The 24,681-nt window shown below is 44.9% G+C and overlaps 1 protein-coding gene across 5 annotated transcripts in view; it reads right to left on the minus strand.

Annotated features, from left to right (window-relative positions):
• The window catches only part of PLD1 (phospholipase D1), a 204,572-nt gene that overhangs the window by 170,239 nt on the left and 9,652 nt on the right, over nt 1-24,681 (minus strand). The window contains exon 1 of one of the 5 annotated variants that reach the window (XM_077880346.1): nt 23,714-23,760. The exons of 1 other annotated variant lie outside the window; for it this stretch is intronic. The gene's annotated coding sequence lies outside the window, so the exon portion shown is untranslated. Of the gene's footprint in view, nt 1-1,014; nt 1,112-11,306; nt 11,535-19,496; nt 19,738-23,713; nt 23,761-24,681 lie in introns of those variants that run through there. 3 more of the 5 variants (XM_077880345.1, XM_077880347.1, XM_077880344.1) reach the window with 3 other exon arrangements.

Consider the following 24,681-nt stretch of genomic DNA (forward strand, 5'->3'; position numbering starts at 1 on the left):
GCTTCCTCCTTATACTTCTTTCACCAGTCACAAAGGTTTATTCAATTCTTCACACACCCCCCCCTTAGTTTCTTCCTCTCCCCACCCTCTACCACCCCACTTCGGGTTGTGTCATTACTGGACCTGGACCTGTGATGCCCTTCCCTTTACAACCAGTAATAGACTAAAATCCTCCCCAGATTTCCCTGGGGCAACCCAAACCTACAGCCTCCACAAAACCTTCTCAGATCACCTGGATTTAGAAGAAAAAAAAATGTTTTTATGTATCACACCTAGAATAATCAGCAGCAAGTGCATTAGACAATTAATCATGCCTGATATTTCTGTTGCGGTCTGGATTGGTTAAGTATCCTATCGCATTTAGCTTTTCATGTAGTTATACCTGTTTCCCCCAACTAAATTATCAATAACTGCAGATCATAGGTTACACCTCTAAAATCAACCATTGTAGAAAGCATACACCAGCAAAATTAATTTTACCTTACATAGCATTCATATCTATTTGTTGATTATGAGACCTAAATCATTTATATTACTAAGTAGCAATTATAATAACAACAAAATGACAGCCAACACTATCACCACACTATCTTACTACTCCCAATATTTTCTTTGACATTCACATCTGCCCTGTGAGGTACATACCATTATTTTCCCCATTTCTCAAATGAAGAAAATGGGGCCAGCAAGGTGAACTTGCCCACAGGTATCCAGTCTACATATATTTTTTGAGCACCTGTTATGTGAGAGGCATTGCTAACAGCATTTAATGATTCCAAGCAGAAATGCCCCATCCTTGGGGAACTTGTATTCTATTAGGACAGGTAAGCTATCAACAAATAAATATCAAACCAGATAATGGTAGGTACTAAGAAGAAAACCAAAGCAGAGTTAGGGACTGTAGAGTGATCACAGGTAGGCACACATTCCTTAGGTAGGGTAGTCAGAAAAAGCCTCCCTGGGGAGATGACACTTAGGCAGAGACCTGAATGGAGTAAGGTAAGCTGTAATTACCTGGAGAAAAGGTTCCAGGCAGAAGAAACAAACAGCCCTGAGGTCAAAACAAGCTTGGAGTGCTCGAAAATAACAGAAAGGTCAATGCAGTCAGAGGCTGTAAAAGAAAGAGCAACAGAAGAGAATTAAGTCAGTAAACAGGGAAGTTTGATCATAAAGCTATGTAAACAACTGCAGTTTTTTTCTGCCAAAATATAATGGAAAAGCCTTGAAAGGTTTTAATGAGGGGAGTGAAATGCTGTGACATTTTAAACCATTATTCCAGTTGTGGGGCTAACGAATAGACTAAGAGAAAGCAGATTACTTAGGAGAATCTTGCAGTAAGCCAGGTGGGAGATGTTGGTGCCTTGGTGTGAAGACAGACCCAAGAGGATTTTCTGATGTGAGCTGTCCATCCTCTGTATGGGATGTAAAAGAAAAAGAGGTGTCAAGGAACACTCTAACTATGACATATAAAGCAACAGAGAGAAAAGTCCAGTTACTGAGCTGGGACTACTGTGGGTGGTGGAGAGTAAGGAGGAGTAGAATGTTTTAGAGGCAAATCAAGAGCTCCATTTTGCATGGATTAAGTGTGATATACTTCGTTTTTTAGGGTTTTTTTTTAAGATTTTATTTATTTTATTTATAGAGAGAGCACACAAGTGGAGGGAGGGAGAGAAAGAGAGGGAGAAAGAGATTCGCAAGCAGACTCTGCACTAAGCATGGAGCCTGACATGGGGCTCTATCTCATGACCCCAACCAAGATCATGACCTGAGCTGAAATCAAGAGTCAGATGCTTAACTGACTGAGCCTACCCACGTGTCCCTAATATCATCTTTTAGATACCCAAATGAGGATCAGTAGAATATTGGATATAGTCGTCTGGGGTTTGGATATAGAAGTCTGGGATTCTGAACGGAGTTATAAAATTGGCCTTAAATAACATATTTATACCATGTGACTGAGAATGGATAAAGCACAGAAGGCTAAGGACTGAGGCTCGAGGCCCTCTAACATCTAAATGTTAGGAAGAAGAGAAGAATACAGCAAAGGAGGCCAAAAGAGAGCCGATGAGAAAGCATGGAAAAACATGATGATTCAGAAGCCAGGTGAACAAAATGCTTCAACTCTACAGTGATCAGTTACATCAAAGGCAGCTGAGAAATAAACAGGAAGACTGAACTTGCCATTAGACACACCAACAGAGGACATTGGTGATGGGACGAGTGGTTCTAGGGGACCTGGTCACAAGAACCCACATGGAGTGAGTTCAAATGAGAATGTGACTACAAGACATTGCTGAGAGAAATTGATGACCTAAATAAGTGGATATACCATGTTCATAGATTAAAAACTAAATACTGTTCAGATGTCAGTTCTCCACAAAATGATCTGATCTAACAATCCTAATCACAAACATCTCTCTGGACTTTTCTGTAGAAATTGACAAGCTGGTGCTAAATTGTGTCTAGAAATGCAAATGGCCTAGAAGAGCCAAAGCAATTATAAAAAATAAGACCAAAGTTGGAGGGTTTATTCTATCTGACTTTAAGATTTTGACTAGTAAGTCTATAGTAATCAAGACAGTGTAATACTGACATGGAATCAACAGAGCAACAGGATAGAACCGAGAGCTCAAGAACAGACCCACACTTACATGGGCATTTCAATTTTCACAAATCAACAAAAAAATCCAATAAAGAAATGATCTGTAACTGATGCTAAAATAACTAAATTCCTGTGTGACAAAAAATAAATTAATAAATCTCAACCCCCAATCTTATACACAAAACTTAATTTCAGGGGCACCTGGGCGGCTCAGTCAGTTAAGCATCTGTCTTCAGCTCAGGTCACAATCCCAGGTTCCTGGGATCAAGCCCCGCGTGGGGCTCCCTCTCAGCAGGGAGTCTGCTACTCTCTCTCTCTCCCTCTGCCATTCCCCCCACTGGTGCTCTATGGTTCTGTATCTCTCTGTCAAGTAAATAAATATTTTTTAAAAATTAATTTCAGATGGATCATAACCCTAAATGTAAATGTTAAAACTGTAAAGCTTTCAGAAATGACACAGAAAGCAATAAACAAAAAATTAGACTTCATCAAAGTTAAAAATTTCTGTTCACCGAAAAGCACCTCGGTGTCTCAGTGGGTTGAGCATCTGCCTTTGACTCAGGTCATGATCCCGGAGTCCCAAGACCGAGCCTTGCATCATAGTCCCTGCTTAGTAGGGAATCTGCTTCTCCCTCTCCCTCTGCTCCTCCCCCCACTCACGCTCTCTTTCTCCCTCATTCTCTCTCTCAAATAAGTAAATAAAATCTTTAAGGAAAAAAAAAAGATGCCATTAAGAAAACAAATAGGTAAATCACAGCCTGGAAGAAAATAAATATAAATCATATATCCGACGAAGGACTATAGTTCAATAAAAAGAGAGCAAAAGATTTGATGGGACATTTCACAGAGGAAGATTAGTAAGCACATGAAAAGATGCCTAATGTTAATATTTATCAAAGAAATTTAAATAAAAAGCACAGTAAGATATCGCTACATACATAAGCACCAGAGTGGACAAAATCAGACGCTGGCAAGAATATAGGACAATCAGAATTCTCATATACTTATTGGTCCGCATATAAAATGATACAACCATTTTAGAAACAGTTCTGGCAGTTTCTTATAGAACTAAACATATACCTACCCCGTAACCAAATCATTTCATGCCGAAGTATTTAGTCAAAAGGAAACACATATCCGCAAAAGGACTTTTATGTTTGCTCATAGTAAGTTTTTCATAACAGCTCAAACCTGAAAGAGCTCAGGTGTCCATCAACAGGAAAATGAAAAACAAACAGTGATATGGCCAATGGAATGATGCTTAGCAAAAGGCAGGCACGAAAAATGTACATGATATGGATGAGTCTCAAAAATAAATGCTCAGTGAGCAAATTTGCCAAAAAGAGTACCTACTAGAGCACGAGGGAGCTTTCTGTGCTGATGGCCATATTCCATCCCTGGATAAGGGTTGGATCGCAGAGGTGGGTGTGCATTCATCAGAATTCTGAGGGGTTCACTCAAGATTTGTGCATTTCAGTGTAATTTCACCTCAAAAGAGAAAATAACTATAAACACTGAACTCCACTTAATAATATGCACACTGAAGTGTTTAGGAAAGAATGCACTGATGCCTGCAACTTAGTTTAAAACATATCCAAGCAGGGGCACCTGGGTGACTCAGTGGCTAAGCGTCTGCCTTGGCTCAGATAATACAAGAATTTGGAATTAATTAATTAATGAAAAAACGAGATAAAGGGGTTTTATTTTTAGATAAAGGTTTTTATTTAAAAAAAATGTATTAGGGGCATCTGGGTGACTCAGTGGTTGAGCGTCTGCCTCTGGCTCAGGGCGTGATCCTGGGGTCCTGGGATCGAGTCCCACATGGGGCTCCCTGCATGGAGCCTGCTTCTCCCTCTGCCTGTGTCTCTGCCTCTCTCTGTGTGTATCTCTCATGAATAAATAAAAAAAATCTTTTTAAAAATAAATAAAATGTATCAGACATAAGATGGATTGATGCAAGGATAGGGGTATGGGTCGATGGCAAGATATGCATTACAGCAATAAGACAAAACATTAGTTGCAGAGTCTAAGTGGTGGTTACAGGGATATTCACTTTAAAAATCTTTCAACTTTGCTGTATGTTCAAAAATGTTCATAAAACGCTGGGAAGAGAGTAAAAGGTAGGGAATTGCAGACAGCAAGAGCAGACAACTCCCTCATCAAACAAGTTTTGCTCTAAAGAGGAACAGAGAGAGCACCAGGGTGGCACAGTCAGCCAAGCATCCAAGTCTTGTTTTCGGCTCAGGGCCTGATGTCAGGGTTGTGCCGATTGATGCCCCCAGTCGGGCATCATGCTCAACGTGGAGTCTGCTTAAGATTCTCTCTCTCTCCTCTCTCCCTCTCTCTCTCTCTCTCTCTCTCTGTCTCTCTCTCCTCCTTGGCCCCTCTCCCACCCACCCCCCTCTCTAAAATAAGCAAATCTTTAAAAAAAAAATAAAGAGGAACAGAGAAGTGGGGCAAAGCTGGTGGATTCAAAGGGGTATCAAAGGATTCAAAGGGGTATCTTTGAGGAAGAGAGATATTATAGAATGTTCGAATAGTAAGAATGACCCGGTGAATAGAGGAACACGGACGAAGCTAGTAGGAGAATCCTACAGAAACCAAGTTCTGAACAGGCAAGAGCACCAGACCCGGTGGGTCGGAGGTAGTGGACCTCGGCCAGGAGCACACACAGCTCATCCACGGAAAAGAGTGCAGCTCTGGGGGACACAGGTATGTGTGAAGGCAGGAGGATGTGGCAGGGGGGAGAGGAGGTGCTCCTCTTCTCGCTGCTTCTAGTTTCCTAGTGAAAAAAGCAGCAGGATCATTAGCAGAGAGCGAGACAGACAGACAGACAGACAGGAGGAGATAGTAGAGGTTTGAGCAAAGAGGCAAAGGTGTGAAGCAGTCAGAAAGGGAAAGAACGAACGTGGTAGGATTGCCAGAGAGCGCTGAGCGTCCCTGGAGAGGGTGGAGGGATGGAGTTCGGGTCATCAGAGGTGTGTGCGCGCGTGTCCCAGGTATGCTCAGCTGTTTGGAGCAGAGTTGTGCCTGCAGAACCCTGATTTTCACCAACACTGGGTTTTGCAGGAGAGTAAGCGAGGAGCGAGGTAACACAACGGACCATAGATGAAAAGGTGAGTAGAAGGGGCTTTGACAGAAAGCAAAAAGGTAGCAGTCAAGGGCTGGACGTAAAAAGCATTGATCTGGCGAGGTCAGGAGTGAGCAGAAAAGCTGGTGGACGGAGGAGCTGGGATTTGGACCCAGATGGCCTTCTCCTACGTCCACCTGGAACACCCTTCGGTACCTTCAGCCCTCCAGCCTCTGTAATTCTCTGTGCTTGGACAGGGTATGTACCAATTTGGTCTTTTTTAAAGACTCTTTGGGACTATTTGCCCTCGTTTGCTCAAAAAAATAATTTTTGTAGAAGTGTTCTCTATTTTCGTGGAATGGGAAATACAAGACGGAGTTGGTATGATTTTTCATCATGACAAACTGGCTGTGAGAGAAACATTTATTCTCCCACACATGCCTTCAGGCCTTGTATTCCCTACTCCTAAGAGGAATGAGTTGCTGCCTGGAACAAAGCAAATAGGACATTAGAAGGATTTGAAGGAACTAGACTCAAAGTAATTATTTCAAAAGAACTTATTTTAAAAACAGTTAAACCCTGGGGCGCGTGGGTGGCTCAATCAGTTAAGGATCTAACTCTTGGTTTCAGCTCAGGTCATGATCTCGGGGTTGTGGGCTGGAGCCTGGGTCAGATTCCACACTCAGGGGGGTCTGCTTGGGATTCTCTCTCTCTCTCTCCCTTCTCTGCCCCTCCCCTCATTCACACTTGCACGCTCTCCAATAAATAAATATTTTAAAAAGAATTTAAACATTAAGTCACCTCACTCTCAAGAAGAAAAACAAAAAAGGATGCCACGACTCTTTCAGGCCTTTAGAATTTTAGACGGACTTTTCATTGGGTATTTGAGAGACTGTTTTAGGGTACCACACGTTCACTGGCATTTAAGCACTCACTATAGGAATTATTCCGGATTCCGCAGCCCAGCCTCCTGCTCTTCAAGTCCAGGCCATAACCACACCCCCTGCACAAACATCATGTCCCAGGCAGGTGAACTGCCCCCTTCCTCCTACAAGAGCCCCCCAGCCTCACCCCTGACCTTCTGATCTCACTGTTCCCTCCATCTAGTCCATCCCTTCCACCTGCACCATCTCTGCCCATGCACATCCTCTCATCCTCCAGGTTCCGGCTCAAACACAGACTCCAAGCCAACAGTCACCACACTCCTCTGGAGCTGCCAAAGCTCTACATCGGCCCCTCTTCAGATGTCTATCCAGTTGCCCCTGGTATCAGCTATTGGGGGCAACAGAATCTAAACCCCACTCCTTACAGCAAATCGTCTTTCAATCTGGAATTCTCCCATGATTTATCTTTGTATCGGACTCAGAATGCCTCACACAGTGCCTGACGTAAAAATTAATCAATAAACAGCTGCTGAGGTCATGATCTCAGGATTCTGGGATCGAGCCCTGAATCAGGGGTCTGCTTGTCCTTCTTCCTCTGTCCCTCTCCCCCCTCCCCGCCCAATTCATGCTCACTCTCTCTTCTCTCAGATAAATAAATAAAACCTTAAAAAAAAATAAACATCTGTTGACAGGACAAACATAGAGGAACCAATGGGAAAAAAGTTCAACACAATGGAAGGTGTACCTATTTTAAGCTCAGCATTCTGTGTCTGACAGTAACTCAGAGCTCCAGATTGTTTAGTCATGGGTTATCGCCAGAGTATCCTCCAAAAAGTTCACCCCAACTTAAATGCCCATCGTGAAATTCTAGCAATTTATGTATGTGCCCTACCTGTATACTAGCGCTGTCTAACAAATACATGGTGCGAAACATGAATGTGAACCATATATATCATTTAAAATTTTCTAGTTGTCACATTAAAAAGTGAAAGAAACAAGTGAAAACAATGACATTTTATTTTACCAAATTTATCCAAAATACTATGTGATTTCAACATACGATTCATATAAAAATTATTAAGGAAATATTTTACATTTCTTTTGTACTCCGTCTTAGAAACCTAAGGTGCTTTTTACACTTAGAGCACATTTCAGTTTGGACTGGCCACATTTCTGGTGCTAAATAGCCACACGTACCCATATCAAGCCAGACAGCACAGATCTAGAAGGTCCTTAAGGATGGAGGCTAGAAAAAAAAAAAAGAAAGAAAGAAAGAAAGAAAGAAAGAAAGAAAGAAAGAAAGAAAGAAAGAAAGAAAAGAAAAAGGATGGAGGCTAGTTCTTTCAGCCCTATATACTCCACAGTGATTTATATGCCACAAGCATGTAAAACCAAGTGTGTAAAAGCACCAAGCATCACACTTGCTGCACAGAAAGCGTTCAATGGCTGCTGGCTCCCTTTTTCCCTAACACGCAACAGACACTCCATAAATGTCTCTAGGATTAAACTTCCAGGGTGGAAATGGTGCTTCACGATTAAGGCCATCAGGCTCGCGTTGCTCTATACCCTCCAAGGACCCTTGTGACCTTAATGTGGTTTCACAGCACATTTTCCTGGTATGAGAATGTTTTACTCACCAATAAACTATCCGAACTACACAGAAATAATAGCTTCTTAAATAAAATTGTATCCTGGCCTTCATCAGTCTCCAGTGAGTTTGGCCTCTAGCAAATGTGTAGGGTTCATTCGCCCTGGGCTGAATTCATGAAAGTGGATCCAAGATTCGAGAAGCTAGAACCACGGGGGAGCCGACCTGAACCGGCTGGGCTGACTAACCCTCTGTTAATGCTTCAGGGGCTAATAAAGCAGCTGAGTGACCTAAGCGGTTGCTTGGGCCTTGAGTTCTCAAGGAATTAGAATAGGGGAAACAAATAAGAACCCTAAAAACATCTAACATAATTAACTATTATTTAAGAATTCAAAAGGCATTTCGGGATCTCGTTCACCCCAACCTCAAAGCAACATTATAATCATAAATTTATATTGGATGGTACCATAAAAATTGTAATTCGAGCATTCACGGTGTCTGAGCGTCTGTGATGCTTGATTACATGCTCAAATGCAAATGAACAAGTCTCTTATATATACACATACATAACACATACTTAATACAAAGCTCAACCCCACAGAATTTCAAGTAGAACAGGTAATGAGGGAATTTCCCCACCAAGGCTGGTCTCTGGTGCAAACGTTCTAGCCAAGCAAATACATATCACAACACACGCATTGCCTTGTGGTTGTGTCTCATGCTAACCAACTCCCTTTATTAATAGGTCATCCTTGCTTTAAATCTTCCCTCCCCTGCCTGCCCGTTCTCAGTTCCCTGTCCATTCCCCCAGTGCACTGATGCAGCATTCACTGGACAGTCACCGGGTGCACATCTCCAGCAGCATGCTGGGCACCCAGCACACGACAGACAATGAGAAAATGTGGTCGTGGCCCCGGGGAAGCTTACAGTTGAATTCTCAGTCACTGCTCCCTCCGCCTTCCCACTGCTAGCTTCCCTCTGAGCCGCCCAAGGCTGCAGGCCTGCGCAGAAGTACCCGCTAAGAGGAGCCTGGCTGGGGTTTTACGGACCCGGCACCATAAATCAGGCTGTCTGGTGACTTTCCTTCCTTAGGATATGGTCAGCTGTGTTCAACACAGACTTTCCCACTGAGTTATGCTGACACGGTCTACCTGCACTGGGTATTTCTCCCCTTTTTTCTTAAGATCAAATTACTTTCTATTGGCAATTCCTGCCGGTTGGTTTTGGTTTATTATTATTATTAAATAAATACCTGGGTGCCCCCAAGTGGGTGAAGCTTCTCTCACACCTCAAGAGCTGACTATACAAAATGCAGCACCCAAGAAACACCCCACAACCATTCTATTAACCTAAGTGTGAAGATTATGAATTTATGCACCAGGAAAGGGATCTAGAGTGTATTTGTCTGTGCTATAATTTATTTGATGTCAACATGCCCAGAAAATAAAATTAAGGATATTTCCCCCTTTTTAATACTCATGGTATGGTGTTCCTGTTCACGGTGTTTAATGTTCAGGGTGTGGGGTGTTGGGGCAGGGCCGGGGTGGGAAGCAGTGGCAGTTCCAGTATAAACAAGGCAGGCTGACGCAGGGTGAGGGCAGATAGCTCCTATGAAGCACCACATTCATCGCGCCCAGATTCTCACTGGAGAAAACGAACTATCTTTCCTCTCATTATCTAATGATATTCAGATAATACAAGAATTAATTAGAATGAAACAAAAAGAGAAAAAGCGTTTTCTTTTAAATAAATATATTAGGGACACTTGAGTGGCTCAGGGGTTGAGCATCTGCCTCTGGCTCAGGTCGTGATCCTAGAGTCCCAGGATCGAGTCCCACATGGGGCTCGCTGCATGGAGCCTGCTTCTCCCTCTGCCTGTGTCTCTGCCTCTCTCTCTCTCTCTCTCTGTCTCATGAATAAATAAAACCTTAAAAAAAAAATTAGCACTGTCAGCCTAAAGAACAAAAACAACCCGTGTTTGTGGGTTCACCTGCATTTCCTCCCTGTGAGAACCAGAAGCAGGCCTGTGACCAGAGGAGATGGGTGATAGGAAAGGAGGGCCCAATTAGCAGCAGCAGGGAACCAGGCCAGGGCCCCAGGCTGCCCACCAGGGAGGCGGAGGCGTGAACCCCCCCTTAGCACCCAGGACTCCCAGCCCCTCGTCCAGCCCAGTTCATTCAGTTAGCACGTCACTGAGCCCAACAGCTTGCTTCTGCTTTTCCAAAGGCCCACCTCTCACTAATTTCCCAAATAAAATCCAAAACCAACAAGATCTGCAAAAATCTGCAGCAGCAGATAGCCCGGAGTAACACATTCTTTATTACACATTCTTGGAGTTGTTCTAAGCAGCTCTGTGCGTCTCCCGAGCACTGACCCGGGCACATTCGGTCAGAGCCACGATGCAGCTCGGCTCAGGGCCAGGCCGAACAGCTGGGGCACACCTGCTGCTGCGGCTCTCCGCGCTGACACACTCGTCACTGCGCAAGACACCAGCGCTTACCGGACTCCCGTTGATGCGCTTCTACGGCCAAGGGCGGTGATGTGCGTGCCCCTAAATTGTTCCTGGCCGTTACTGGGGTCAGGCTGCACCCAGGGTGCTTGTCTGAATTGCACTTCTTGCTCCAGCATCTACCGGATACCCACTCTCCACTACGCCATCCGCCAAGCACAGAGGACTCAGAGTTCAATGGGACACACGCTGTCCTCCTAAAGCGGGCGATCTCATGGAGGAGGCTGCCTGTGTGGCCCTACAACCAAAATCTACTGTGCACCATCACAGCTGTGCATGAAACGATTGTGCAAACACGGAGCGGGGACAGAAGTGGTTCAGCCCACAGGGAAAACGGGTGGTCAGGGAAGACCCCAGAAAGGCACAGGAGGTTTTAGGTCTAAGTGGACAAGGGAGGAAGGGCATCCTGCTCAAAGCACCCTAGAGCCGCAGAGCACATGGCATGCTGGGCACCGAGAGTCCTGGGATGGGGCAAGAGAGAGAGAGGCACAGAGAGGATGGGAGTATGAAACCACATGGAGAAAGGTCTTGCTTTGGCCTAAATGCTTGTGCCTCCCCACCCCCGCCCCCCAGAAGGCCTATGTTGAAATCATAACCACCGGAGATAATGGAATGAGGAGGCGGGACCTCTGGGAGGTTCTCAAGGTCCATACCTTTTTTGTTTCAGATCCTGCACTCGTGCAGCAGCAAGTCCTCATTAGCACCGTGGGCCAGACTCGGTACCAGACGCCGCACTGGGGCAAGCTCAGCACGAGACATCTGCTCTCCTGCGGCCCTGACTGCACACAGCAGTGGGGGGCCAGGCTGCAATAACAGCCCGCACCCCAGAGCTCCGGAGAAACAGCAGAGCGAGCGGAGGCGCAGGACAGGGCTCCGGGTCCAGAGCCGGTCAGGGAAGGCCTCTCCGACAGGTGATGTGGAAGGAGAGGATAGGAAGGAAGTGAGGACACAAACCACACCACATGTGTCATTTCTCACTGGTGGCAGCAACATTCACCACACTTCCCAGCATCTGTGGCCACTTCTTAGAAGACCTTAGTAGCTTTGCTCGCAGCTGCTGTCACACCAACCCCTAAGAAGACTTGGCTTTTTCGTGGAATGCTCAGATGGGTTCTCAAGACCTGTGGTCCCTTCCCTCCTGCAAATCCACAGTTATGGGGTCTCCACCCACCGGGTCTGCTGGCTCCAGTGGCTTCGTGCCTCCTGGGCCAGCAAGGACTTTACCAATCCCTCCGCTCACTTGACCACAAGGTTTCTGACAAAGTCTCATCGGGCTCTAGCTTCGCCCTGAGTAAAGTTTGATAAATCTCTGCTGAACAAGTGAATGAAAGCCCCAATTTTGAATTACATCTGAAGGAATAATAGACTTACATTTGGAAGAAAACCCCAGATGTGTATTCTTTCCACAAAACCAAGCCCGACCATTTGCAACTCTGCCCTCACCAAAAGTCACCAACTTCTGTGTTGAGGTGAATTTAGATCAGATAACAGAACTAAGTTTTTCAAATTCTTCACTGTCTTAAGATATTTCCATATTTAATATAAAAGAATATATAACAGTTCTGGAATTAGTGGTGATTAATTCAAAACTGTGAAGATACGAAGAATCACTGAATTGCAGACTCTAAAAAGGTGAACTTCATAGTGTGTCAATCAAATCTCAATAGAGCCATTATTTTAAAAAAGAATATAGAGAACTCTTCCAATAAAAGATTAGTGAGCATCTGAGTCTCATCAGTAAAAACAAATTTGCAATGCTACTAATTTTTCCTTTAGCTACAAAGCTATTTTGGGCCTGAATAAAGAATGAAAGGCACCATTCACATCTCTATATACGGAAGACAGAAAAGCCACAGATGAGAAAAATAATTTGTGCTATTAAAAAAATTGGACATCTTGCCATAATAGTTTTAGAAGCAAATTTTAAGTTCTGTTAACTTTGATGAGCTCACATGGCTGATGAGCCTCAAAGCCCTTTACTGGCCTAACAAAAGCATGAAGAATAAGGTCTCAGCTATCTATGATAAATGGAGCGGGAAAACAGCAGAAAAAATTAAAATGCACACTGCCAGCCTCTTGTTAGCTACCAATGATATTATCAGTCCACTTTCTTCCAGAATATCAGAAATGAGGAAACACTGATCGGTCTTTACCGCAGCTCTCTCTGGACGGCCACTAAATCATGGTCTATGATGGCTTTGTGTGATGCGTCGACCTGGTGAGCCTGAACCACACGTCCCAGAATTAGCTTTCTTGTATGTTTTCAGGTTGGTGGTAAGGAATATTCTCTCCCCGGTCCCGGAGGAAGGAGGGGGGACAGCCACCTTTTTGCAGGACACACACACACACACACTTTCCCAGTTATTCAGTCAAATATAATTTAGTGCTGCTGTGAAGGGACCTTGCAGATGTAATTAAGGTCTGTCATCAGTTGAATTTAGTCAAAAGAAAGATGAGGATACTGAATGGGACTGATGGAATTAGCTGAAAAGCTCTTAAAAAAAAAAAAAAAAAAAGCTTAAACCCTCCCTGAATCCAGAGACTCCAAGCTTTAGCTCCTGCCCTTGGAGTTCCAGTCTGCTCATGATATACTCTTGACTGCTTGAATTTCAAAACTCTTATGGATTTCAAGCATGCTTAGCTAGCCCCACAACTGGGCAAGCCAATTCCTTACAATAAATCCCTTAAATCCCGATAACCTACTAGCTCGCCCTCCATGATAAACCCTGACTGGTTCATGATATTGGAGTTACTACTATTGAGAAGACAGAGGAAGACCTCTTGGCATGGAATCATCCGGAAAGAAACTAAAGAACCTTACTCTCCCATGAGCTCTCTCCCAATCTCTTGCAGTAACGACCAGGAGACTGGGGGTGAATCAATTGTTCAAAAAATGAGATTTATAAATGAGAGGGAATTAAATACAATGCTGCAGCCAGGCCAATGTGCTTCAGCTTTGGCTAATGAGATGTAAATAGGAGTGATGGAACTCTGATGCAGGTCCTTGGGAGACCACAGACTCTTTTCTTCCCCCCTCTTCATCCAGTACAAGGTCTGGAGGCTCAGCAGCCATCCTGGTCAAGGGCCACCACCTGGACAGGGCAGATTGGAAAGCTGGAGTTGCCTGCAGCCATCAAGCTTCCAGACTGCTTTCACATGGCAAGCAAAGCCACGGGGGGTGGGGGGTGTCTCTGATACTGGTAGCTAAACACAATACCTAACTGACCCAAGGAGTTTTTTCTCTAGTTGTCCTCTTCCTGTAGCAGCAGACTAACACGTCCACGTTGATGCATTATAAGGAGCAGTGACATTTAATTCCCCCCAGTATTCCCCTGTGCATGGGGACACAGTGAGTGTTTAAGAGGATCAGAGCAGAGAAATCCACCTTTATTTCTCCATGCTTCTCCGCGTTGGCAAAAGGCTACAAAAAAGTCTCTACAGTCTGCAACATGTGTCCTCACAAAGCCGCTAACTTTGATTCCCATGGCATAGAATTTCATATGGCAAGCCTGTGGTCACATCCAAATCTACTTATTCGACAGATTTGCGATGTAGAAAACTCACTCTGCTACCCCTTTGGGCAGGGCTCTGTCTTTTCACGTTGGAGTCCTCTAATTTCTCCCAAACCAACAACCCTTAAACATGTCTGGGGTAGAGTTTTTTTTCGTTGAATGCAAAACCACATGGTCATTTCAAAGCCTAGACTTCAGCAGCACTGGGCTTTCTGGATGTTCAGGAACATAACCACCGAGAGCAGCACACACTTTTGGTGGTAACCTGGCCTGCTCGCACTCTCTTGTGTCCTTCTCTCATGGTGAAAAACCTGCCTGACACACCAGGCAGCTGACAACTGGGAGAGAGAGAGAGAAAAAAAAAAAAATATATATATATATATAAATATAATCAGGCCTGTGACCAAGAGGAAAATGAAGTGATTAATATGGAAAACACAGCAAGAAACATCAAACAGGAAAAAAGAAAAAAGTTGACATTTCCCTTTAGCTTAAAGTAGGTTGGTTTACTCCCCACATGGACTATCATGGGGCTGGAGCAAAGTATGGACATGGTCACAGTCCATGAAAAAAAAAGTGAAAAAAGTGTCACTGTCTTCCTGACTCTGCATCATTTATGATACTGCAGATCATAAGAAGGAAGAAAGGAGGCCAGTTCGCATGATCACAAGTCTGAAAAGATAAACTTGGGAAACTGTCAGTGTGAACACACTGGGCCCCACTGTTCCACCATGTGTCTCAGCTCCATTGGGCCATTTCCTTCGGGTTCAGAGCTCCCCGGACATTCCTCCCTGTCCAGTCCTCGGGCCCCGAGCCCCTGACACTTTTCCTGAGCACAGGCCAATGTCTCTCATTCAACATCCTCACGGGAAGACCGTCTCGGTCGCGGCCTCACGGGCCTTTCTACTCTCAATGTCTCCGTTCATCTTCTCTCCAACATCCTGACCTGTTGCTCCACGGGCACCTCGTTTATCAAGTTCAAATCCGAGCACGATTAAAATCTGCCTCGCACCTCAAGTGCATCCTCTTTCCCTCTCCCACAGCCCAGGGCTCCCCCCTCTCCCACAGTCCAAGGTCTCTGCCCCCCGTACTCCACACCCAAGCTACTGGCTGCATGCACCCAGGGGCCGTGCCCACCCTTGGATCTACTTCACCTCATTTTTCTACTAAGAGTGGTGGAGGCTGATGACCCACAAATGAACTTCACCCACCCTGTGAGTGTGGATGGATTGGGGCGGGGGGGGGGCTCCTGGCCTTGAGGCATTTATCTCTACGAGCTGATCTGCAAAGGCGGCAGGGGGTCTTCAGGCAGGGACACCTCTGTGGCTTCCAGGGGCCAAACCAGGACGAGGCAGAGGGGCTGTTTCCAGGCCCAGTTCCACAGCTGTGGGGACACGGAGAAGCCCATCTACCCCTGCCTCTCTGAGTCATGGAAAAACAACCCAGCAACTTCAAGCTCCTGGACTCAGATTTATGCGAGGGGTCCCAGGTACACCCCTGATTCTGAAACCTTTCTAGAGCCTCCTCCCCCAGCTTTGCAAACTTAGGAAAATAAGGCCGTGGCTTCCTTGGCATGGATCCCATTCTCCCGGAAGGCACCCCACAGCTGTGGTGGGGGCAGGGCCTCAGTTTTCAATTCTTTTGGCCCAGGGTCATCAAGCAGAAGATCGGCGAGGACATGCGTTTTACACAGGTAAGAGCTCTGTAAGGCTCCAAGAGCACCTGCAGGAGACTTCAGTAAAAGTCATTTGAAGGCAGCCCTGTAAAATCTGCATCACCTCTATTAACCTGACTTCACCTGAACCCTCGTGCTGGCAGTGTGAAGACATTCCCCAAGTCTATCTTCTACTTTTCACCCCTACTCCGGCCCAGTTACTGTTTCCTTGCACGCCCTTTCAAAATATTTCTACAGCTGGCTACCAAGGTGATCTTCTAAAACTATAACTCTAGGAGTGGGCTGGGCTGACCCATCCCAGTTCCTGAGAACCCACTGGAAGTTTTCAAGAATTTTATTAGTTGGGGCCACCTGGGTGGCTCAGTGGTCAAGGGTCTGCCTTTGGCTCAGGGCGTGATCCCGGGGTCCTGGGATCGAGTCCCACGTTGGGCTCCCTGCAGGGAGCCTGCTTCTCCCTCTGCCTGTGTCCCTGCCTCTCTCTGTGTGTCTCTCTCATGACTAAATAAAATCTTTTTCTTTAAATGTTATCAGTTGTTAAACACACCAATTATGAAAAATTAAACTTACAGTGAAATAAATTAAACCCAAAGATAACAACTATTCAAGATCCACCACTTCTTTGCTACTTTAACACATTTTACTAATATCTGTGTCTTTGAGGCTATTTAGGGCTAATGTTGCCCATATGTGAAAATACTGTGAAAGGCGCTACTGGGCATCTACTCCCTGTAACTTGAAGTTGGCTGTAATGGGACAGTTTTCATAGGGAAACTGGCAATCCCCTATAAATCAAGTTTGATTTCTGTTTTGAGGATTGTCTAGGCTTAAAAAAACTGATGGACCAAATGTTAATAAAATACGGGGTGCCTATAGCAGGTATATTGCAAAAAAAACGAAAAGCTGTGGAAATAATTCTCCTAATGCTGTCCGATTCACAAAGACGCTTCATGAACAAGTGAAGTTCTGGGCCGTGCCGTCGTCGTTTCACCTGACGGTACTCCCTACTGTAACAAGAGCGCATCAACCACCTGCTTTCATCCATTGCAACCATAGGTTGGCCATAAGTTCAAGAGTTCAGCAAAAACCAACAGAAACCTGTCAGAACCGGGGTGCCTCAGGCGGTTAGGAGTCTGCCTTTGTCTCAGGTCATGATCCCTAGGTCCTGGGAGGAAGCCCCACCCACACTGAGCTCTGCGTACTTGTGCACGCGCGCACTCTCTCTCTTTCAAATGAATAAAATCTTTAAAAAAAAAATCTGTCAAATCAATCAGCTATGTGCACTTTACAATAAAGAAGGCTGTATGATTTATTATTTATGAATTGCGTGCTACACATCCATTATGTCAGGATAATTTATAGCACATGTAAGTGTGTGCATGCACACACACACACACACACACACACTCATTGTTTTCTGGAGAGTTGGCTGTTGAACCTTCCCGACAGGCCACTGTGCACCTCTGACTACATGGTTCCTCGGTTGCGAATCCCTCCAGAGCTCCCTAGTCCGCCGCCTTTTATGCTTTGCTTCAAATCCTCTCAAACTCACCTCAGAGTCCTGCCATTGGACGGCGGCCAGTCCCATGAACAATCCGGCCAGCTTCATCCACGTGCAACCTGACGGGGCCTCTTCAGCCCAGGCTTCCCTGGTACCGCTTCGTGAGGCGCCCACGGGGACCCCCCAGGAGCCAGGGATGCCCAACCTGAAAGAGTGGAGCTGCCCTTACCCAGCGGGAGATGAGCAGCAGACAAAGGTCCGCCCTTCCCCAGGTGAGCTGTGTTGAGAGACACCACATAAGACTCCTCCCGAGAGGAGGCCCCAAGCAAGCAACCGCGGCTCCTGCTCCCACTCCCTGGGCCCTCTCCTCTGCTCTCGCACAGAATCCCCAGTTAGGCCACCTCGTTCGAGACTTTCCCGTAGGATCTATCCTAGGCGCCTTAACTGAGCAGCAACTACCTTCTGGAACTGGGCCTCTGGCTAGCATGGCACGCCCTGGTCACAAAGGACACACATGCTCTCTCCCACTCTGATGCTCTGTTCCCCACTTGGGATTCTAAGGGTGTGCAAAGAGGTAGAAAATTCTATAATCTACTACAACCACGACCTCACAAATGAGGGAACTGAGGTCCAGAGTAGGAAAGCCTGGCCCAGGTGCCCAATGGCTAATTTAAGACAGAACTGAAAGCTCTCCTGGTTTTTACGGCCTTCTGCTTCCTAACGTGCCCAGGAATATCTATGTTCTAGTCCCGAAAAGTCTACTGAATTAACTGTTTCCTCTTTCAACCTCTCAAAATACCGGGATTTCCATTTCCCTTCAAACTACTGCTTTTTATTGCCTCAGCCTTTTTGTCTCTCACTAAAGAAACAGGGGAGGCCTGGGTGGCTCAGCGGTTGAGCGTCAGTCTTCAGTCCAGGGCGTGACCCCGGGGTCCTAGGATCGAGTCCCGCATCGGGCTGCCTGCATGGAGCCTGCTTCTCCCTCTGCCTGTGTCTCTGCCTCTCTCTGTGTGTGTCTCTCGTAAATAAATAAATAAAATCTTTCAAAAAAAAAAAAAGATAGTAATTGACTCTTTTACTCAGTGGTTCAACCCAGTTCCCCCAACATTTGCTGGCCACTTTACGTAGTCACTCGTGAGGAGTGCAGTGAGGAAGACAAAAATGATTAAGACACGTCCTTTACTCAGAAGGAGCTCATAATCCAGTGGATGAACGAGAGGGTTGCGCAGAAATCTATCGATATATGCTGTGATTACTAGAATAGGAGAACAAGCCAAAAAGATTTCAAATATCTAGTTATTTGAAATATATACATAGAAATACACGCAGAAAATGTTCACGCGCATAATATATAAAATAGGAGGAACCGGGCAAGTCGACATTCTTAGAAAACTATAAGCAAAACTAAGTTCAAAGAGAATTCTATTTACAGGTGCAGGTATTTTAGGGCCAGTGAGTATCCAGGATCAAGCAGTCACATATATCGGTGCCTGTTACACACGGGCCATTTGCTTTTTACACAAATATATTCTGTAATGTTTCAGATAAGCAGCAACTGAAACATTGATTACGATCAAACAAAAAGCGACCTTTCAAAGCTCCTGGTCCGGGGCCCTGCTACAGAAACCAAGGTTCCAGGTGTTCGTTTTCTTAGCAAATCTGTTTCTCCTGCGGGATCCAGCCACTCTCATTCTTTCCCAATGACTTAAACTTGAATCCTCCACCCCTCTTGACCTTTCCATCTCCCTGTCCCCAAGCAACGCCCACACCTGTGGCTTCTGCGCAGACGCACCCATAACTGCATCCCTCCCACGTCCACGCTCTTCTTCAGCCCTTCCCGGTGTGGAGATTGGGCTGCCCCAATAGTTCCCGAAATCACTGTCTCTTTCCGAGCCCTTTGTCACGGCGCCGGAGCTGCTCTTCTTAAGCATGGCTCTGATCATGCTGTTGCCTTGCTGCCAACATTCCACAACCAAAAACATGTTTCGTTTCACTTCCCCGCTCCCTCATTCTCAATTCCATCTGCGTCTGGGTGTTCCTTTCCACCACACCACTATTCAGTCCACCCATGCTAGACTAGCCCCTGCTCCCACACACCCCCTGCACTCCCCCACTCATCAATAGATTGGGATGATGCCATCCCCCCCAAAGGTCCTACCTGTCAGGTCTTTAGCCACTCGCCAAGATCCTGCTCCACCTCTCCCTCTTCCATTGGGGCTTCTTAGATCTCCAGCTGTTCATTCATCTTTGGACCCACTTCTTCACACTCTGGTGCCCACTGCACATTATTTATACTTATTTCACAGCATTTAATCTTTGAATTGTGGTAACTGATGTGTCAGCTGAACCATTAGATCAGTGGTTCTCAAATCATGGTCCCCAAACCAGCAGCATCAGCATTATCTGGGAACTTGTTAGAAATGCAAATTTTCCGCCCAGCCCAGACCTACTGAATCAGAAACTCTAGGGTGAGGCCCAGCACTCCATTCTGATGAGCCCTCCGGGGGATTCCGGTGTGCAGCGGAGTGTGAGAACCACTGAACTAGGCTGTGAATCCCGAGAGGGTAGTCACTAGGACTAGGTTAATGTATCCCAGCTCCAGAGGCAGGGCCTGAATCAGACAGGAAGTACTAGTGGAATTTCCAGAAATAAATTGCCAGAGTCTCGCTAAGCCAGTTGCAGAGACAAAACCAGAACTCAGGTTACCATGAATATCAGGCCAGAGTTCCTTCCAGCATTGACCACAGCCTCTAATTGTGAATATAAGCCATTTAAAATCATGCATAAATAGCCGTGTGTAGTAGAAAATGCACTTAAATTACCTAAGAATGACAGATTGTACAATTAATAAGTCAGGGAATTTTCGGTCTGTAACTGCAAAAGGATGAACGAGTGGAGCTGGTCAAGCAGGCTTACTCAGAGATGCCCCGCTTATGTGAGATCCTGCGAGAACTGAAGGATAATCAGCCACTGCACTTGTGTTCCTCAAACGTCTCGCAGGACTATGAACAAGTAAATTATGCTCACAAATGGATTTAGAGGCAGACTCAGAAGGCTGCCTTTTTAAAAACATACCATACTGTAGCCTACTATCTTTCTTTTAAATGCAGATTTTTCTAAGTAAGCAGCTTTTGACCAAAACATCTGCAAATACCTTAAAAATGTGGGAAAAAGCTGGCATTTACTGATGTGAATAAGTTTTTACATGTCTCGCTTATTTATTTTGGGCCTCCTCTTTAAAACTGATGAAAGTTGGGCAAAATTTTTGAGAATTCATTCTTTTTTCTCTCAATCTTTGGAATCTTTAAGGGCTTACTACTCCTTACGTGCCATTCTTCCTTATGTTTTGTGAAGGCTGTCATGTGAGCCATCACATGGGAAAACCCATTTTTTCCATTCTTTCATGACTCATTTGTAAAACGACAGACAAATGGAAGTATCACTGACCCCTTAAAATGTGAAACCTAAAGAAACTTTAAAGGGAAGGGAAAAGTGCTCAGGCTACTGAGTCCAGGTTACGCTCCCCCACACATGTGTAAGTCTGTCCTTTTGTTGGACAATCAGCCACGGCAGGAAAGCGGGCTTGATCAGATCAAAGAGGACCAGTTAAATGCTGTGAGAGGCTTTGCAAAACTGAATGAGGGTGTGCTCAGTAAATTACGATCACTTAAACACCCGCCACTAACGTAATCCTAGACTCATTTTTGCAGCATTGAGCGGTGCATCTACATTTTGAAGAAAAGCAAGCCTCTGCTTTGGGAAACAATGTCCTCCAAGCCTAGCCTCTGATGAGAAGAGGGTCCAGGTTGGCTGGAGAGCCCAGAAGCTAATTCAGGACCTAAAGACCCTCGGTTCAGGTGGGGGGGAGGGCACCATCCTCCCTGCCCTGGGGCTCTGATACCTCCCTCGTACATCAGCTCTGAGGGGCGGCGTGAAGAGACTCCCAAGGCTAAAGAAGCCTAGGCCTTATCTGAAGCTATGGCTCTCCATCCCTGCCCCAGACCCAGCTTGGTTTGCGTGCTATCACAAAGAAGAGAAATTATATTCATTTCTGGTCATTCCTGCTCATTGAATATATGGTCATTTTAGTTATAGACAAATGTCAAGGCCTCTCCAGATCCTTGGCCCTAGGAAACGAACACATGAGGAAACTTGAACTACTACATAGAAGTCATCAGATTAAGGGTCTATGACTTAATCAATAATCAAATTAAATTGAGAACAAAATCCTGGGTAGAATCAGAAGACATTAATATACACACCACTTCAATGAGAAAGAATGAGAACTGAATGTCTGATCTGGCTGTGTTAAAATAATTACAGTCAATTAAGTGAGGTGCTTATTCTTTATGCTTACCTTGTGCTTAATTATCATGCAATACAATAATGACTTCTCAACATGTTCTAAATTAATGCCGTTATTCTTGATTTGATTGCAACGGTAAATGCTTCATGCCTGTCTAGCCAGATGTCAAGGTCCAGCTGTGGTGTGGGCCTATCACTTAGTCCTACTGGGAACTGATTCACAGGCCCAGGTGCAGTTGGTCACTCATGGGATAAGCCATGCTGGGATGGGCCTCACACTCTCTGTAGGAGGACTGGGTCCTCAGCGGGCCTCAGAGCACTAGGGCCACGTGGGTAGCCCACTGCATATGAAGCCATTAACCAATACCTGGCTCAGATGCATCTCTGGCCCAACTGGCCAGGTCATCTGGTCTCCACATACAATGGCCCACAACTTTGATGTTAAAAAAGGAGAACTTGCCTATAACCAAAACCACTCTCTAAAGAATTCCTGTGTGTGTAGACTAGCACAGAAACAAGAACACCTAAAAGCACTGAATTTCAGAACAGAATTAACTAACAAAATACAAAAGAAAATCTAGACCACTAAAAGAAGGAAAGAGGATGAAATATTATTAGAATGCTTTGCCTTTATTTTAAACCAGGTCGATAGGCAGGTGAAGACACATTAGACTTTTAGATGCTTTAAAAAGAGGTGAGATATAAGTTTACATACAGTCTATTTAACTTTATTCTTTAGTAGAGAAAAGTACTGCATACGGCACATTTGTCTTAGAAAACAGAAAGCGAGAAAGACTGGCACAGGGGCTTCTATAACAAATCAACCACTCTTTGAGCTGTAAGTACGCTGATTTACGTTTTCAATTTAAGAAAAATCTAAAGAAAAAAAGATAGGAAGACCAAAAAGTGTTCTTAAACCCCTATATGTTATTCCACTTCCTAAGGAGTTTTTAAATGACAGATGACTACAGGCGCACCTGGGTGGCTCAGGTGGTTAAGCATCTGACTCTTGGTTTCGGCTCAGGTCAAGATCTCAGGGACCTGAGATCGAGCCCTGGGTTGGGCTCTGTGCTCAGTTGGGAGTCTGCTGGAGATTCTCCCTCCCTCTCCCTCTGCCCCTTCCTCTGCTCATGCTCTCTAAATATGAATGAATGAATGAGTAAATGGATGAAATCTTTAAAAGACAGATGACTACAAATGTCCCTAGAGTTGATCTCAACATTAATTTAACATAGAGTGCAAACTCAGTATACAATAGGGGAAAAGATGCCTTTTGACTTTACTTCTCCAAAAAACAACTGAATACTTATATTTGAACTTTATTCTTGCAAAAAAATAAAAATTTAAGTGATAATTCATTCTTTACTGCTCCAAATAAATAAATGCATAAATAGGATACTTAAAGGGAAAAAAAGAGGGAAAGATTTTTTAAAAGTTTTCTAACATTTTTAAATAACACAATTTTGTCTGTTTGAATAAAATTCCTAAAAGGCCAAATGTAAAAGTAACACAGTACTGGATTATATAACCCAAAGTACAAGATAAATATCCATGAGTCCACATTGATATAAATAAGTCATTGAATAACTAAATAAATAAGGACGAAAAGACAAATTTCCCATGCAGAAACAATCTAAATAATTTATGTAGCTACCAGCCTCTCTAGGAGGTAGAGCATAACTCCTCATCTCAGTAGCATGGCTGCACACAGTGACATTCTTCCAAAGGGTTCAGTACTGAAAAAGGGAAAAATAAGTAACTTGGCTTTGGAGAACCCTAATAAATACTACCTCAGCCACGCAATCAAAATTTCCATCAGCAATCCTATGTCATGTTGATGGTGTGGACCCTCGATACAATGTGATGAGAATGGTATTTTACCACCGGGTTTTTTTTCCCTTCAAAACCCATAATCCCAGTCTAATCAGGAGGAAAACATCATAAAAGTCATGACCGAGGCACATTCTACAAAATGCCAGTACCCCCTTAAATAGTCAAGGTCACCAAAAACATGGAAAAGTCTGAGACACAATCACGGCAAGAGAAGTGCAAGCAGACAGGACCACTAACCGTAACGGGGTATCCTGGATGGGTATCGGAAGAGCAAAGGAACACTCGGGAAAAGCTGAGGGAACCTGAATAAAGTATGAATTTTAGTTAATAATAGTACGTGCATGTTGGTTCCTTAATTCTAACAAGCATACCGTCCCCACGTAAGATGTTCACGACGTAGGAAACCATAGCTTACCCACGCACACTCTTTGCAACTTTTCTGCAAACGTAAAAAGCATCTTTTAAAAAAGGCAAATACACAAAAAATAATAAACTAAAAAGGCAAGTATACAAAATTATGCTTTTTTAAATGAGATGGTGTTGGTGAACATGGGGTGTAGAGAGAGAAGCTCCAGATGTCTGCTCTTTGCATCCCGACCCCAATCCCAGCCTGCCCCTGAAACATGGAGCAGTTTGAAAACCACGATCTTGAAAAACTGGAACGGGTTCCCACCACAAAATGCCAGCCCGTTCCAGGTGGTGGGGCAGGCCTCAGCTCACGCCCTGGCCCACAGCTCCAGGCGGCGGAGCCACATCGTCCGCGCAGGCAGCACAGGACTCGGCTCAGTCCTCTCCAGCACTGCAGACCCCGGGGAATGGCTGTCGCTGTCAACCCTCTTAGCCTTCTAGGCAACAGATCTGCAAAAATCAGCTCATGTGAGGTCAGACAGCCAAACCTCTCCAACATGCACTTCTGGCCTCCTGGTGTCCTACAGAGTGATGCACGGCCCCCAGTCCCCACCTCCCTGCCAAAACTGGCTCTAGTAGCACTCAAACAAGGGGACAGGGGTTTCCCAAAATTGATCAGGTTTACTTTATATCACCTTCATGTTTAATCGATTCATTTTGTCACAGATTATTCACCCATAGGGACACACAGTGCAGCTAAAATCAAATCCTTACAAGCTCTCTGAAAATTTAAGGTGACATTCACATAGAAAGCTACAGATGGGGACACCTGGGTGGCTCAGTGGTTGAGCATCTGC

Source organism: Canis aureus, chromosome 31 (genome assembly GCF_053574225.1).
Source record: "Canis aureus isolate CA01 chromosome 31, VMU_Caureus_v.1.0, whole genome shotgun sequence".
NCBI lineage: Eukaryota > Metazoa > Chordata > Mammalia > Carnivora > Canidae > Canis > Canis aureus.